Here is a 17,801-nt window from a genome sequence, read left to right as displayed (position 1 = left end):
CAGGGGGTATCGACTGATCCCACCAAGATTGAGGCAGTTGCAGGATGGCAACGTCCGAATAATGAGGGGGAGTTGCGCTCTTTTCTGGGTTTCGCCAGCTATTATCGCCACTTTGTGGAGGGATTTGCCAAATTGGCGGGCCCCCTGCATAAGTTGGTGGTGGAATGTGCTGGTTCGGGACCCAGAAAGCGCTCTAACCTAGGGCTTTCAGAGGCCTGAACAGAGCAATGTCAGGTAAGTTTCAAGGGATTGAAGAACAGGCTTACTACTGCCCCAGTTTTGGCATATGCAGATTTCTCCCAGCCCTTCATCCTGGAGGTGGATGCCAGCCAAAGTGGGCTTGGGGCAGTCCTCTCACAGGAGTAAGAAGGCAAGGTGCGTCCGATTGCTTATGCCAGCCAAAGTCTTAGGCCCATTGAGCGCAAAATGACTAATTACCGCTCCATGAAATTGGAATTAGTGGTGCTCAAGTGGGCCATGACTGAAAAGTTTAGGGAATACCTGCTCGCTCAGAAGTGCATCTTCTTTACAGACAATAATCCCCTTAGTCATTTGACATCGGCCAAACTGGGAGCTACTGAGCAACGTTGGGCCACACAGTTGGCTGTGCCATCTTCTAATATGTACCATCTTCCTGTTTTATGCCTCATCAGATTAGCTAAATATCTACTTGGCCTATTACCAAATTCATAAAGGCGATGTTTAGCATACATAAGAGATTTCTCAGCATTGCTCAAAAGAATTCCGTCAAGGATTCCTTTAACAGTAGCAATTCTAATCTGTAACGCCTCAGACGGCTGGACATCATGCTTTTTTTGTAGTCTGTTCAGTTCCTTTTCTAAATGTACTTGGGTTGTACATTTAGAAAGTTTCTGCTTTGTCATTAACACTTAAAAACAGTCTAAACTGTTCAGCAAAGTAATTCCTAAAAAGAGGATCTTTAATCAGATAATCACTGAAACGCCAGTGTCTCAGCTGTTGACTTTGACTACTCAGAAGTTAAAGATATATTGGAGCATGGTCTGAGAGTACTATATTGCCAATAGAGCAAGCCAAAATATTTTGTAGAGAGAAAGTTGAGATAAAAATAATAATCTATCCTGGAAGAGCTTTTATGAACTTCATCACCATAACAATGGAAACTAATCCCGTGTTTTCTAATAATATTACCAAGGGGCAGCATGTATATTGAAAATAGTAGAGAACCTAAGACAGATCCTTGTGGCACTCCATACTTTACTGGTGATAACTGAGATGACTCCCCATTTAAATAAACAAAGTGGTAGCGATCGGACAGGTAGGATCTAAACCATCTTAAAACCTGCCCTTGGATACCTGCATAGTTTTGTAGTCGATCTATTAGTATGTCATGATCTACAGTGTCGAATGCAGCACTATGATCAAGTAAAACTAGCAATGAGATGCAGCCTTGGTCTGACGCAAGAAGCCATTAGAAGTTATTAGTGATTTTAACAAATGTGGTTTCTGTGCTATGATGGGGCCTGAAACCTGACTGAAATTCTTCATAGATATCATTTTTTTGCAAGAATGAGCACAGTTGAGCAGATACAACTTTCTCTAAAATTTTAGACATAAACAGAAGATTAGAAATGGGTCTATAATTTGCCAGCTCACTAGGGTCTAGTTGTGGTTTCTTAGTAAAAAGGCTTAATAACCGCCATTTTGAATGGTTTTGGGACGTGGCCTAAAGGTAACGATAATATTAAGGTAATAATATTGAGAAGCAGTTCTTGTGCCACAGGTAAGAATTCTTTCAGTAATTTAGTGGGTACGGGATCTAATAGGCATGTTGTTGGTTTAGACACAGTGAAGAGCTTATTTAGCTCTTCCTGTCCTATAGTGGTAAAGCACTGAAGAATCTACACTGGTTATTGTATTTCTGATGTTATCTATTTTATCATTAAAGAAATTCATAAAGTCATTACTATTAAACTGTAAAGGAATATTTAGATTGGGTGGCGTCTGGTTATTTGTTAATCTAGCCACTGTGCTAAATAAAAACCTTGGATTGTTTTGGTTATTTTCTATGAGTTTGCAGATATGCTCAGCACTAGCAGCTTTTAAAGCCTGTCTATATCTGGACATACTGTTTCTCCATGCAATTCTAAAAATGTCCAAGTTAGTTTTTCTCCATTTGCACTCAAGATTACGAGTTTCTTTCTTGAGAGAATGAGTATTACTATTGCACCATGGCGTTTTTCTCTAACTTTTTTCATTTTGATGGGGGCAACAGCTTCTAGTGTATTGGAGAGGATGGTACCCATGTTGCTGGTCATTTTGTCTAGATCCTGTGTGTTAATGGGTACACAGCGCAGTTGAGATAAATCAGGCAGGTTATTTATAAATCTATATTTGGTGGCTGGAACAATAGTTCTGCCAAGACGATAACGTGGAGCCATATTGTTAATATCAGTAAACACAGCATGCACAATACAAGGAAATGGTCAGAAACATCATCGCTTTGAGGTATGATATTTATATCAGTCAGATCAATTCCATACGATATAATTAAATCTAGCGTATGATTAAAACGATGAGTGGGCCTGGTGACATTTTACTTGACTCCAAAAGAGTTTATTAGGTCAGTAAACGTCCTAATGCATCATTTGTATTATCAACATGAATGTTAAAATCTCCGACAATTAGCGCTTTATCAAAATTAACCAATATTTCTGAAAGGAATTCTGCAAATTCTTTTAGGAAATCTGTATGAGGCCCTGGCAGTCTATACACAGTAGCTAAAACAAGAGATAGAAGAGATTTATTTTGCATATCTGGCAGAGTAACATTAAGCAAAAGTATTTCAAATGAATTAAACCTGTATCCTGTTTTCTAAGTAACACTGAGAGTATCACTACATATTGTTACAACACCACCGCCACGACCACTCTGATGGGGCTCATGCTTATAATAGTAGTTTGGTGGAGTAGACCCATTTAGACCAATGCAATTATTAGGTTTCAGCCAGGTTTCAGTTAAGCAGAGTACATCAAAACTATTATCTGTGATAATTTCATTCACAATAACTGCTTTGGGTGCAAGTGATCTAATGTTTAGGAGCCCAAGCTTTAAAAATGGTTTCTGTTCATTTATTTTGGGGGAGGGGGCGAGGTCCTGGCTCGCGTCTTCCTCTGCTGCTGCACCCAAGGTCCATGGTGTGCCGGCGCTGGAGTGAAGGACACCTGGGAAGATCACGTCCAGGGTGCACGGGACCTGTGCAGAGAAGCACACGGAGTAGAGGTGGTGGGAGTCTTAGTATCGCGCTGTATACTTACCCGGGAGGATTCCAGAGCGGCACTCCACTCTCTCAGCTCGCCCTGTCTCTCCAACAGCTTGTGAATCTGCTTCTTCATGGCCTCTAGCTCGAGCTGCACTCGGTGTCCTCACGTGTCCTCACCTGCACTCAAGGGTAGACACAAATTCGCCGTTAAAGCAAGTAACAGTGAGTAAACAACGGTAATGTGTGTAAATAGTGTGTAAACAATGCAAGCAAGATTAGCGGCAACCACGCTGGTGCTGCTAACGGGCTATAAGCTAGCGGACTCGGGAAATCAAAACAAAACTACTGATAACAAGGCAATCCGGTTGTTTTAGTTGTAAAATACAACGGGGTATATTCACACGTTATAAGAAACAAAAGTAATTGTGTATAAAATTGATTTTAGATTGAAAAATAGACAATAAGAAATTAACTTGACGGAGCTCAAACTCTAAGTGTGCGGCAGTAACAAACGGGAAGTGATGTCAATGTATTGGAGTATTGTATTGTGGATCGTGTACGTTGTGTTTAGCGCTCTCCTAGTGCTAGCAGCCTTTACCAAGCAGTTTCCTTGTTTCCCAGTTCCCTCGTTTCCTAGTTTAGCATTCTCGCCTTGTTTTCTCATTTTGTCTGTGTCGCCGCCTGCCCTGTGGATCTTTCGCTCGTTTATCGGAATACCCTTTTGCCTTGCTCCCTGGATTACGTTACTCTTACGTCTTGCCTACTCTGTACCTGTCTGCCATTGTTCTACTCCAAGCCTGTTTATGTCCATGTCTTTGTCTTGCCCATCTAATAAAAGCCTGCATTTGGATTTTATGTAAAACGGGGTTCTACAAAACGTACAGTTACTAATGTTTGCATGGACACTGAAATATACTTTTGTTTACAGCATCTAAGGCAAGGTAATCACGGCATTAACATTTTTTATTATATTTGTTGTCATGCCAAGGCAATATGTTTTCATATGCATTTATTAAATTAAGTTTACTCATTTACTTAGTATGAAAAAATAACATTTCGGTCTGTTCTGTGTGATTTCTGCTGTCAACTCTTTTCGAAGAATACAATTTTCAACAAGACTACAAACCCTTAAAATTAATAACGTTTCTGCAATTATTTAACCATTTTTTATGAAATATTTATTTTGTTTGCAGTGGGACATAAAAGCCATTTTCTCCAACATGCTGTGACTAAAAAATAGAACCATAATACACACCAAAAATGCAACATAATAACATCAATCAGTTTTATCTGTGCATTGTAATCCAAGTCTTCTGAATTCATACGACTGCAAGAAACAAATCCAAATTCAACCCTTTATTCAGCGATCTTCATTCATCCTCAGCAACGACCGTATAAACATCAAAGCCCGTGCTGAATCATTTGTCCAAATTCAACATTTACCACTTCAAATGACCACCGCACTAAAATCGAATGCTTATTGGTCCCCGCCTGCTTCGTCACAGACTGCGACAGCAGTGTTTTTGTTGAGGTGTTTTTGAATAATGCGCGCTTTCACGAAGTGGATCAGGAGGATAGTCTGGATAATATTTTCAGCGATTAAAAACTTAAATTGTACTCTGTACCTCACACCAAACTATTGTAGTTAATCTGCGGCTGCAACACAGCATCATTTGGACTACTTTTGGTAATGTTTTTGACAGTAAATTTTTGCAGTAAATTATTGGGACTGCACTTGTCTGTCATGCTTTTATTTATAGCCGTACGTTACTGTAAGAAATGACTGTGTATATATATATATATATATATATATATATATATATATATATTTTTTTTTTTTTTTTTTTTTTTTTTTAATTGTATATTAATGATATAAAAGATTTGTAAATAATTTTTAATAAAGATTAAACACAACATGGATCAGAATGTTTGTTTCTTTTCTGTCGTTTTTCTAATAATGTAAATTATGAATAAATTAATTACATTTGTACAGTTGTCTTGTAATAATGAACACTCTACTGCAGTGAATGCAATGTTATACTGTGCCCTTTTCTGTGCTTTCCAGACCCTGCCATGTACCCTGCCCTCTTCATACAGGCTGTCATGATGTCATTACAGAAGGTAGGCTCATCTTGCAAAAAGTGTTTTCAAATTTGCAGCAGCTGACAGGCCAGAAAGAGGGATCATTGTCATGTTATAATGTGATACACTACTAGTTAGAAGTTTTTGAAAAGTAAGATTTTTAATGTTTTTATAAAGAAGTCTCTTCTGCGTACCAAGCCTGCATTTATTTGATCCAAAGTACAGCAAAAACAGTAACATTTTGAAATATTTTTACTATTTAGAATAACTTTTTTCAGTTTGAATATATTTTAAAATGTAATTTATTTCTGTGATTTCAAAGCTGCATTTTTTGCACCTTTACTCTAGTCACATGATCCTTTAAAATTCATTCTAATTATTCTGATTTGCTGCTCAAAAAACATTTATTATAATTATTATGTTGAAAAGAGCGGAGTATTTTTTTTCAGCATTTATCTAAAATGGATATCTTTTGTAACTTCATAAATGTCTTTATCATCAGGCCGAAATAGCAGACACATAGACCTTCAGGGTGGAGTGGGCTAACCCTGCGGAGAACCGATCCTACAGAAACTCCAGCACTGTACCACCGGGCAGTTAACTGGGTCCTGCTGGCGGTGTCCACACTATGAAGTGAAGAGTCTCCACTTCGGGGTGTACAGTTTCCTCATAGAGGGAGCTCTGGATTTGGAGGATGGTCTCAACAACCTCGGTTGAGAGACCGTAAGCTATGAGATGGGGGATGGGGGAGCTGGATGAGTCAGAGAGAACCAGAGGGGACATTGTGATGTCTTCCGAGTCACAAAGAGGTCCACCTGGGCCTGGCCTAACACTCGACAAACCTGCTTCACCATCTCAGGGTGAAGCATCCATTCCCCGGGCCTCGGCCCCTGCCTCGACAGGATGTCTGCTCCCATGATGAGATGCCCAGGGACATGAACTGCCCTCAGCGTGAGGAGTTTGTCCTGGGACCACACAAGGATGTGGTGCGCCAGCTTGTACAAGGGGCACGAATGCAGATCTCCCTGGTGGTTGATGTGGTAGACCAACGCTGTGTTGTGGGTGCGAACCCGGACTCCCTGTCGTGAGGAGGGACCACCTCGATGGCCTCCTTCCTTAAAAGAGTGTCTACTTCCTGTTCCATTACCAGACCCTGCTCGGGGCCCACAGAGTGAGAAAGACCCCGTTGAAAGGTGGCGGCGGAGCGCTGAATTGGATGCGATAGCCTCGCTCTACAGTGCGCAGGACCCAAGCAGATACATTTGGCAGTAATTTTCACGCTGCCAAATAATCTACTAAGGGAACCAGTCTCTCGAGACTGGCCTCTGGTGTTGTTTGAGCTGACAGCCAAACTAGCTGCTCTAGAGACCCCTGCAGGGGTGGTGAGCTCCATAGGTCCGCTACGTTTCCGGACGGAAGAGACTGAGGTGTGGGCTCGCTGGAGACCGCTGCGCCCTGGAGCACCAGAATGAGCTAATACCGACAAAATGTCAATAAGTTTCAGTATGCAGATGCAATGAGGTCCAAGCTGAGCCACAGCAGCATCCACACACTTAGTGAAAGTACTGGGTGAGAGTGCAGTAATAAGTTTAATTCCCCAGAATTAAATGACAATGGGAGAAGAGCTAAACATTCAAGATGCACGTTTCCTTTTCTTTTGTTTGTGACAAATGAATGAACACATTTATGAATGGACATGCTTGCTCAGCTCCCGAAGAAAGCCCTCTGGGAGCGAAGCATGCACAGCGAGAGTGCAGGAAGTCAGCTCCTTTTATTTCTTTTTCTCGAGAACTGACGCAGCCCGCTTCGCCACAAGCTCTCACTCAAAAACGGGAAAGGACCGCAGCGCGGGCTTCCGACCAAGAGAGAGAGCGCTAGATCTAGGGAGAAAGGCAGAGAGAGGGCAGACCTGTCTCTAACCCGATCATATGCGATCCCCACGATCACAGCCGCCGCCCTGCCTCGGCAGAAGCAGGAGCTGAGCCGCGGGGAACGCAAACTCAGGCAGTCAGCTCCCTCGAGAACTGACTCCCATGCTTCACTCCCAAACAGACAACAAATAGACTGTGTGTATCCCCACCCGAAATAGTGTGGGTAGAGAGGGACACAAAGTCTAAATTGCCGCTGCTTATATTCGTAAGAATGCTTTGAGGACATAGGGACACTCTCAAATAGTGACACAAACACACAGAGCGCTTGCTGAAAGACAGAAGCTGCCGGCTGCACGCAGCACACGTGCTTTTAAGCTTCCTGGTCTCTACGTCACCCCGCCCGTGACGTCTTGCTTATCCATTGGACTGTATGCACACGTGTTTCAGAGCGTGGTCACTCTGGAGGCGTTCCCCATAGCCGTCGAAACGCTCGAGTTCCTGAAGTGGAATTGTTCTATACAACTATGTTTAACCCAAGCATGAAGTATAGAAGTAATCAAGTGTAAATCGTGTATGAAAAAAATAATGTGTATTATAAAATGTCAAAGTTGCACATGGAAAAATAAAAATAAATCTTAAGATAAACACATGTGGGAATAAATAAATATATTAAATAAATAAACTTAAAAATAGAAAAATAAATAAATTAATTAAATATTAAAATAAATGAAAGAAGAAATAAATATTAAAAATAAACAGAAAATAATCAATAAAGAAAAATGTATAAAAATAAATAAAAATTAATTCAGAATAAAATTTTATTACAAGTGAATTTTATTTGTTTCATCAAATCATGTACTCCTTTATTTATTTTTCTATTCCATTTATTTATTTATTCATTTATTTATGGTACTATGCAAAAGTCTTAGGCCAGTAGTATTTTCAACAACAAAAAATGGTTTTAAGTCTGTTATTTCTATCTTTTGCTGTAGTGTCTCAGTGGAAAAATCAGTTCACATTTCCAAACATTAATGTTGCCATTAACTGTAATAATCCAGTGAGATTTTTGTTTGCACAGTGAGTCTGACAACAGCCAGTGCTCCACACAGAGATCTGATCTCATCATCATCCATTCTGTCTGGAATGACATGAAGAAACAGAACAAACTGAGATGGACTCAATCCAGAAGAACTGTGGCAGCGTCTCCAAAACACTTAAGAAACCTATCAGCAAAGCTACCTGAAAAACTATGCTCAAGTGCACCTAGGGCAAAAGCAGCTTTAAACACAAAGGATGGTCACAACAAATGTTGATTTAATTTAGTTAATAGAAGTTAATTGATAAATGAAAGCTATTTATGACATTATTTGTGACATCATCCTAAAAGGCATTTTTACACAAGTGCCTAAAACTTTTAACAGTACTGTAGCTTTGTAGGTAGGTCTCTTGAAGCATCTTGGAGACGTTGCCTCAGTTTTTTCTGTTTATTTATTTAATTCCAGACAGACTGGATAATGTGATACAGTTGTGCTCATAAGTTTACATACCACTTGCAGAATATGCAAAATACAAGGGATCATGAAAATTGTGTTATTTTGTATTTAGTACTGTCCTGAATAAGCTATTTTACATAACATGTTTATATATATTCCAAAAGACAAAATAATAACTGAATTTAAAAACGACCCTGTAGGGTATCAGAGCGAATCATACAAATGGAAGATTCGATCAGAACATTTGGTTGAAACCAACGAGCCAAATTCCACAAAGAGGCCCAGGACCACGTCATAAATCTGTCTAGGATACCCTGGTGCCAGCCAGCCTAAAGTAAGCCTAACCAACCAACTTTCACAGCTTTGAACAACTTGCAACATTAAAACAAAAGAACACAATTATTGATAATCCAAACTCAGAAAGGAGATTGTCAATTTTGGGGCAAAAAACCCAAGACCGGACTTCCGGTTCTGCTTAGCATGGAGAAAGACGCTTTCGTCTAAGATCCTCTAATCCTCCAAATAATTTTGTAATAAGTGAATCTGAAAATTAACTTTTAACCTCAAACGTAGTACAGCAGTAAGTCAAGAAGTTAATAATCCATAACAATGCCAAAAAATTTGAAAAAAGACGGCAAACTACAGGAAGAAACCCGCGTTCAGGCCTCGAGCAATGCTACGGGGGAGCCAACTCAACCGAGGCCAACCACCGCTAACGATAGTGCATCTCCTCCTAGCACTCAAGACATCATGGACGCCATAACAGCCCTCAGTGCTTCATTTAATCAGAAATTCGACACGCTCACGGAAGCTTTAACAGAGCTGCGATCGACGATGACAACCATAACAGAGAGAGTCACTACGATTGAAGAGGCTACTACGAACCAAGAAACCCGGCTGACGTGCGTAGAGAAACAGTGCGCAGAACTACTGGATGAATGCAAGAGACTCAAAGATAAATGTAACGACCTCGAATCCCGTTCCAGACGCAATAACATTCGACTGATCGGAGTTGCAGAAAAGGAAGAAAACGGAAGACCTACCGAGTTCATAGCAAAGTTACTTCCAATGCTGCTGGGTCCCGAAAACTTCAGTAAGCCTATCCAGATTGATCGTGCGCACAGGGCGCTGCGAAGGCCGAGTGATGATCGTCCACGAGCGTTTGTCATCAGGGTACATCATTACCAGACGAAAGAGTTAATCATGAAGCTTGCCAGAGAGAAATCTCTAGAATACAACGGGAGAAGGGTGCACATTTTCCCAGATTTGACCTCGGACGTGTTGAAGCAGAGATACCGATTTGCTGAGTTGAAGAAAAAATGCAAAAATCTTGGCGTCAAGTACGGGTTTCGATTTCCATTTCCATTCATCGTGACCGCCAAAGAAGGGGAGACGAAAACATTTGAAACACCAGAGGAGGCTGGAAAATACTTGTCACGAGTCGTGGACAATTGGCCTGTGGACTAAATGGAAGGACTAAACGGATTGCCAAATTGGTCCAAATAAGACTTATTTAAAACTAATATATTGGAATAATAGTGAACATTATGGACAATTAGAAGGTTCATAAAACTGGTTATTCAAGTTTATTTTATTTAAATGGAGGAAGAAGATTGTTTTGTTTTGTTTTTTGTTTTCTAGTCCGGGGACACGGAAGATTACGCTGCATCGGTGGTGAGTGATCGATCCGACAGTAACGCGGAGCTAAGTCATGTGACTGATGGGAAAGGGTGGGGGGGAATCAGGGGTTTTCTGTTTATATGTGCTTGTTCTGAATTGTTCTTGGTAAGGGGGTATAGTTATGGTTCGTTTGAAAGGCTTGGTAAAATTAAACTTTTCATCGGATATCAGAAAAATAATTACTATTATATAAACATTTAGAATAGTTAAAACAAACAGAGAAGGCACAGTAAGGCTTCTGAGTTGGAATGTGAGAGGTATGAATCATCCAGTGAAAAGACGTAAAGTATATATTCATATTAATAAATTACAAGCTGAAATTATATTTTTACAGAAGACTCGTATAAAACAGACAGCAAAGGCACTTCTTAATCCTGGATGGGCAGCTCAAACACATCAATCAAACTTCTCTACTAAATCAAGAGGAGTCACAATTATCGTTAAAAAACAAGTACCATTTATACATAAACAGACAATATCTGATAAAAATGGTAGATATATAATTGTCTTTGGGGAAATAAATTCAGTTCCTATTACGTTGGTTAACCTGTATTGTCCTAATTATGATGACCCGAGTTTTTTTGAAAGAGTTATAGGCAAAATACCTGACTTTGCTTTATGTAACGTGATTATAGGGGGAGATTTTAATTGTATTATTGACCCAGTTAAGGATGCACAACCTAGTCGTACTACAAAAAGTAAATCTGCAGCTGCTTTACATAATTATTCGAGAAATTTCAACATGATAGACATCTGGCGGTGTTTAAACCCATCAGCTCGAGAATATTCTTTTTACTCATCAGTACACAAGTCCTATTCCAGAATTGATCTTTTTATTATAGATTCTTGTTTGTTAAAAATGGTTAAGTCCACTCAGTACCATAACAGATTAATATCAGATCATGCCCCATTATCTCTGGATCTAAAATTGAAGTCAGAAAAAGGGACGTATAATTGGAGATTTGACAACTCCCTTTTGAATGACATTAAATTCTGTGATTACATAAAAGAAAAAATTGGGTACTTTTTGGCTGAAAATGATATTGGTAATGTAACAGACTCTGTACTATGGGATTCAATGAAAGCTGTTAGAAGGGGAGATACAATTTCATTTCAGATCAGACAAAACAAAGAAGATAAACAAAGATTAAATGAAATAGACAAACAAATGACTGAATTAGAGGAATGTTATAAGATCAATTATTGTTCAACTACTTTAAAGAAAATAGTAACATTGAGGAGTGAATATAATTATATTCTTGCTAAAAAAAATTGCTAAACAACTTAATCAAATTAAACAACTTCATTTTGAATTAGGTGAAAAACCTCAAAAACTTCTAGCTCGACAGCTTAAACACTCCCAAGCAAGTAGGGCCATTCATAAGATTAAGACAGAGAGTGGGGAAATAATAACAGATCCAAAACGAATAAATAAATGTTTTGTAGACTTTTATAAAGAAGTATACACATCCAAAGGAAATATAGATATAAATGAGATAAATAAATTTTTATTTAATATTGATCTTCCTCAAATAAGTGAAGACGCTGTTGAAATGTTGGATAAAGAAATTACCTTAAAGGAGGTAAACAAAGTTGTTAATAACCTCCCTAATAATAAATGTGCAGGCCCAGATGGGTTTAGTGCAGAATATTCTAAAAAATTCTGGGAGCTTTTTGCTTCAGTGTTTCTTCGTATGATCAATCATTCATTTTCTCAATTGAAACTCCCACCAACACTGTATAATGCCAACATAGTATTAATACCTATGCCTGGACGGGATAAAATGAAGTTGTCATCATATCGTCCAGTCTCTCTTATTCCAATAGAGGCAAAAATCATTAGCAAGGTCCTAACTAATAGACTGAAACAATATATATGTACAATCATAAATCAGGATCAGACAGGATTTATGCCAAATCGGCACATACAATCAAACTTGAGAAGACTTTATAATATTATATATAAGAAACATACAACAAAACCATGTTTGATTTCTTTAGATGCACAACGTGCATTCGATCAGATTGAATGGCCTTATATATTCACAACTCTAAAAAGATTTGGATTTGGGGACAGATTCATTCAGTGGATTCAAATTTTGTATGCTAATCCAAAAGCTGCGGTCCTTACAAATTTTACACTTTCAACCTCATTTCCACTATACAGAGGAACACGCCAAGGCTGTCCTCTCTCCCCCTGTCTATTTGCATTAGCAATGGAACCGTTGGCAGAGAGTGTCAGGCAGAATGGTGAAATTGCCCCTATTTTAATAAATGATAGACCCCAACATATATCTTTATATGCAGATGATGTACTTTGTCTATTCCACCTCTTTTGAAACTTTTAGAATCATTTAAAAACCTGTCGGGTTTTACAATAAATTGGGATAAAAGTGAGTTAATGCCCTTAACTGAGGATGTTGACAAGAATTTTTTAAGTTGTATACCATTTAAAATTTCTCATAATTCATTTAAGCATTTAGGAATCATAATTACAAGAAAACCAGATGCATTTCTAAAGGTGAATTGGCAGGCGAAAGTGAATCAACTAAAAGATAATATAAAATTTTGGAGGACTTTACCCATGTCTATGGCAGGAAAGATCAATGCAATTAAAATGGTAACGTTTCCTAGATTTCTATATTTATTTCTTTCCATTCCAGTTCTGATACCAGCAAAACTATTTACAAAGTTAGAGTCTATAATTATTTCTTTTATATGGAATTATAAAGTTGTCAGAATATCTAAAAAACACCTATGCAAGCCAAAAAGCAGAAGGAGGATTCAGTCTTCCTTCCTTCAGATGTTACTACTGGGCTGCTAATCTACAGTTCCTTTCTTGGTGGAGACATACTCCAGAGAATAAAGTGGAGATACCAGAATGGGTATGGTTAGAAGGAACCTCTTGTAGGATGATATCTTTAAAGGCTTTACTGAATAGTCCACTAAAAATTGAGTCAAAGTTTTATAACGGAAATATAGTAATAAATAACTCTCTAAAGATTTGGAAACAGATCAAATCATTTTTGAATCTTCCACATATATATTTGGACATCCCAATTAGTAAAAACCACGCCTTTACCCCTGGTTTGCAAGATAAGGTTTTCTCCCAATGGAAGCAGAAGGGTTTAATTACTATAAGAGATCTATATATTGATAATAAATTTTGCTCATTTAGTCAACTTAAATTAAAATATGACCTTTTATCTACAGATTTTTTTCGGTACTTACAAATTAGAGATTTTACTAGGAAACATTTCACTGATTTTGAAAACATGACTACACATCCAACTCTGGAAATTCTATGTAATCGCAGTCCAATAGAAAGAGGAGCTGTTTCTTTCTTTTATGCTTTACTATTGGAAAAGGTGAATGTAAACACTGATCATATTAAAAAAGAACGGGAAAAGGAGCTTGGTATAGAATTGTCTAGCGAGTCATGGGAAAATTGTCTCAATGAAATTCATGAATGCTCTATTAACGCAAAGCATAGTGTGATCCAATTTAAAGTTATTCATAGACTTCATTATTCAAAGACCAAACTACATAAGATTTTCCCAAATGTATCCTCAATGTGTAACAAATGTAAAATCTCAGACGGCACATTGTCTCATCTATTTTGGACATGTCATAAAATTAGACCATTCTGGCAAAGTATATTCAGATTTATTTCAGAAGCATATAAAATTGATTTGCCACCTGAGCCAAAATTGGGCATTATTGGAGATACCTCAGATATAGGAAGCAAATATGTGTCACAAGCTGTTTCTTTATGCATGATCTTAGCAAAAAAGGCAATTTTACAGAAATGGAAGTCTGAAGTTGTGCCTGTATTTGAAGTTTGGCTAAGAGACTTAAGTTATGTATTACCCCTAGAAGAGCTGAGATATAATACAACAGATAGACAAAAAATATTTACAAGAATTTGGAATCTAATAAGATCTTTAATTAACAATTTTGAAGTATAACTTCGTATCAGCATAGTGGTCAAGATTAGGGGTGCACTCTGAGAGTTTTTAATAATTTTATATATTGTTAGTTAATTTTCAACAAAGAACTGTAAGATATTCGACTATTAGGCTATTGAATTACCGCCTTTGTTTAGTTTTTAGTTAGTTGCCTATGTTAATGTTAAGGAATAAGAGACATATTTGGGTTGTAATTAACGCCTTCAAGAATTTGTGGGTATATGGGATTGGTGTAGACATGTAAAATGTGTATGTGCAAGAGGTTTGGAGGTAGATGTACCATTGGTATGTTTATGATGTGGGAGTATGTGTATGTATGTAAATATGGGTATGTGGGTGTGGGTGTGTGTATATGTATGTATATGTATGTTTGTTAGAATGTGCGTGTGTGGCTTTGTACATACACCTACATGGCATATGTAGTCAGTTAATTATTTAGCTGATCACTATATACAATATACTCAAGATAGATGGCAACCTTGTTGTGTACACTTACATTTGCAGTATACAATTGTATAGGCTATGTTCTCTGTATACTTAAAACAGTAAAAAAAAAACCAAGACCATTGGTCAAAGATACAGCACATCAGGACCATCACATGAAGAAACTTTGTTGGGTGGTGCTCCCCCACCCAAGACAAGAACCAGACTGAAATTCCTTCAGAATTCTTTTGTTCCTCAGAACATGCCCCTAGTTCACAGAATGGCAGAGAGACTGTCCCTTTTACCTAAATATGCACCAAAGTATGCTTAAAAGGACTTATGAATGAACATCAGACCATTGCATAACTCTTTACTATGTATGTTACCCACACATTTGTCTATTATGTTCTAATCACTCGTTGTGTATGTCCTTTTAATAACTATTGAATAGCTTAAGGGTTTATATTCATGTTTGGTATGTATGAGTTTGGAAATTCATGCTTTAAACGTTTCCACCAATCAATTCTTTGTCAAATGCATTGTATTCATGTTATAGAAATCATGGCCAAATTATACTCTGCAAGAGTGGGAAAATTCTGACCATGTTTTGGGAGGAGAAACAGCAATATCCCGAGTAAGACAACATGTAATTGGTCAAGACACCATTTTGGGATGTGTCCAAATCTGAGTTTAAAACCACAGGACACCATAAAATTTTGCTTTTAGTAAGGGTTCTTAGCCATTGTTTTTTAGCCATGCTCTTAGCCATCATTTCTGCCGCTGCTTTGTGCGTTCTTTGAACGCTTCCTGGCTCGCACACCAGCCACTCCTCTAAAACGAAAACATAAGGAGATCATCACATTTCTTTCTTTTACTTTAATATTTTTCTTTCCATTGAGAGTTTCGTGTTCTAAGTTAAGTTCTGCCGCTAAGCCATGACAGACTTCGTGCTCGCCTCAAAACTTCAACCAGCGTACACAACTCCATCCTCCAGCCAACGCCCAAGACATCACTTCCAACGACCAGCACCAAGGCAACGCAAGTACAAACCTCCAGATTCTAGCTGAACTGGTGCATTTAATATAAAGTTTAATAGCCTCATTGAGAAACTCAATGCGAGGGTTAATTAAATGATTGATGGTTGTTCAGGTCTAAGCAATTGCATATATGTATGCTATAAACTTGGGATTTTATATTCTCACTCTTCTAAACTCAGTCCTCCTTCACTTTCTCTCTTTCTGCAACTTGTATGAATGCGTGAATGCGTGTCTATGTGTTAGATTAGTTTACATGTCTTAGGTTTATCCAATAAATTCTTATTCATATTGAAAAGAGAAGTATCTTGTGTTTTGTGCTTATAAGTTAATGTCTTAAACTGCCAACCTTGTTACCGTGCTAATAAATAGTGTTTTCACTATATTTTGGATATTAGTATCCATTACAGAGTTGATGTTATACGGCTCGCTCAATGAATCACTGGCCGATTCATTGAGCCGCTGTAAAACGGAGATTCTGTTCAATCTTAAATGATTCCCTTTGAGCTAAATTGACTTCTGTAAATCCCTTACAACCCCATTCAAAAGTTTACATACCCTTGAATCTTAACACTGTGTGTCGTTTCCTGGATGTTTTTATGTTTTGTGATAGTTGTTCATCAGTCTCTTGTTTGTCCTGAGCAGTTCAACTGCCTCCTGTTTTTCAGAAAAATCCTCCAGCACCTACACATTCTTTGGTTTTCCAGCATCTTCTGCATATGTGATGCATACGTGACGAGTTTGAGACCTATCTTTTTACACTGAGGACAACTGAAGGACTCATACATAATTATTACAAAAGCTTGCCTTGCAGTCCTTGAACTCTGCATATTCTGGCTCAAGACAGTAAGGCTATTTTCTCCCTCAACCAAAAATCATTTCAAAATCATCCTACATCAGGGGTGTCAAACTCCAGTCCTGGAGGGCCACAGCTCTGCAGAGTTTAGATCAGGGGTGGCGAACTCCGGTCCTGGAGAGCCGCAGCCCTGCAGAGTTCAGCTCCAACCCTAATTAAAACGCACCTGCCTGTTGCTTTCTACTTACCCTTCAGACTTCGATTAGCTTGTTCAGGTGTGTTTGATTAGGTTTGAAGCAAAACTATGCAGGGCTGCGGCTCTCCAGGACCGACGTTCGCCACCCCTGGTTTAGATGCAACCCTAATTAAACACACCTGATTCGACTAATCAAGTCCTTCAGGCTTAATTGAAAACTGCATAGTATGTGTGTTGGAGCAAGATTGGAACAAAACTCTGCAGGGCTGTGGCCCTCAAGGAACTGAATTGGACACCCCTGTCCTACATCATTGCAGAAATTCCCACCCGTCTTTGCAAAGTGAACATGCAAAGAAGATCAAACGCCCTTAACAAAAAAGGTAAAACAACAATATAGGGTGATTTTGAAGTTGAGGGAGAACATGAGATGGGAGTTTTTCGACATACCCTAACTGTCATGAACAGGAGCAAAATCAGTCCAGGCAGAGTAAGACAAGACGAGTGTTGGGCATTAAAAAGTATATAAATTGTAGGATCAGTACGCTAGATAAGACCCTTCTTCCTTGGCTGGGATCGTTTACAACTGCATTTGGGATCGTTTGAAGCCACATTTAAACTACATTTTGGAAGTTCAAAATCGGGGCACCACATCAGTCCATTATATGGGGAAAAATGCTGAAATGTTTTCCTCAAAAAACATAATTTCTTTACGACTGAAGAAAGAAAGACATGAACATCGTGGATGACAAGGGGGTGAGTAAATTATTTGTTAATTGTTGTTCTGGAAGTGGAGTTCTCTTTAATGCTTTGTGTTTCCTATTTAAGCAGTATTTTTGTAATAGTTATGTATGAGTTTCTCAGTTGTCCTCAGTGTGAAAACATGGATCTCAAAATCACAGTCACTGTTGGAAAGAGTTCACATTTGCAAATGATGCTGGAAAAGCAAAGAATGTGAAGGACCTGAAGGATTTTTCTGAAGAACAGAACTGCTTAGGACAAACAAGGGACTCATGAACA

The sequence above is a fragment of the Labeo rohita genome, unplaced genomic scaffold, assembly GCF_022985175.1.
Source record: "Labeo rohita strain BAU-BD-2019 unplaced genomic scaffold, IGBB_LRoh.1.0 scaffold_30, whole genome shotgun sequence".
Lineage (NCBI taxonomy): Eukaryota > Metazoa > Chordata > Actinopteri > Cypriniformes > Cyprinidae > Labeo > Labeo rohita.
The sequence above is the reverse complement of the archived record's forward strand: the minus strand, read 5'-3'. Positions refer to the sequence as shown.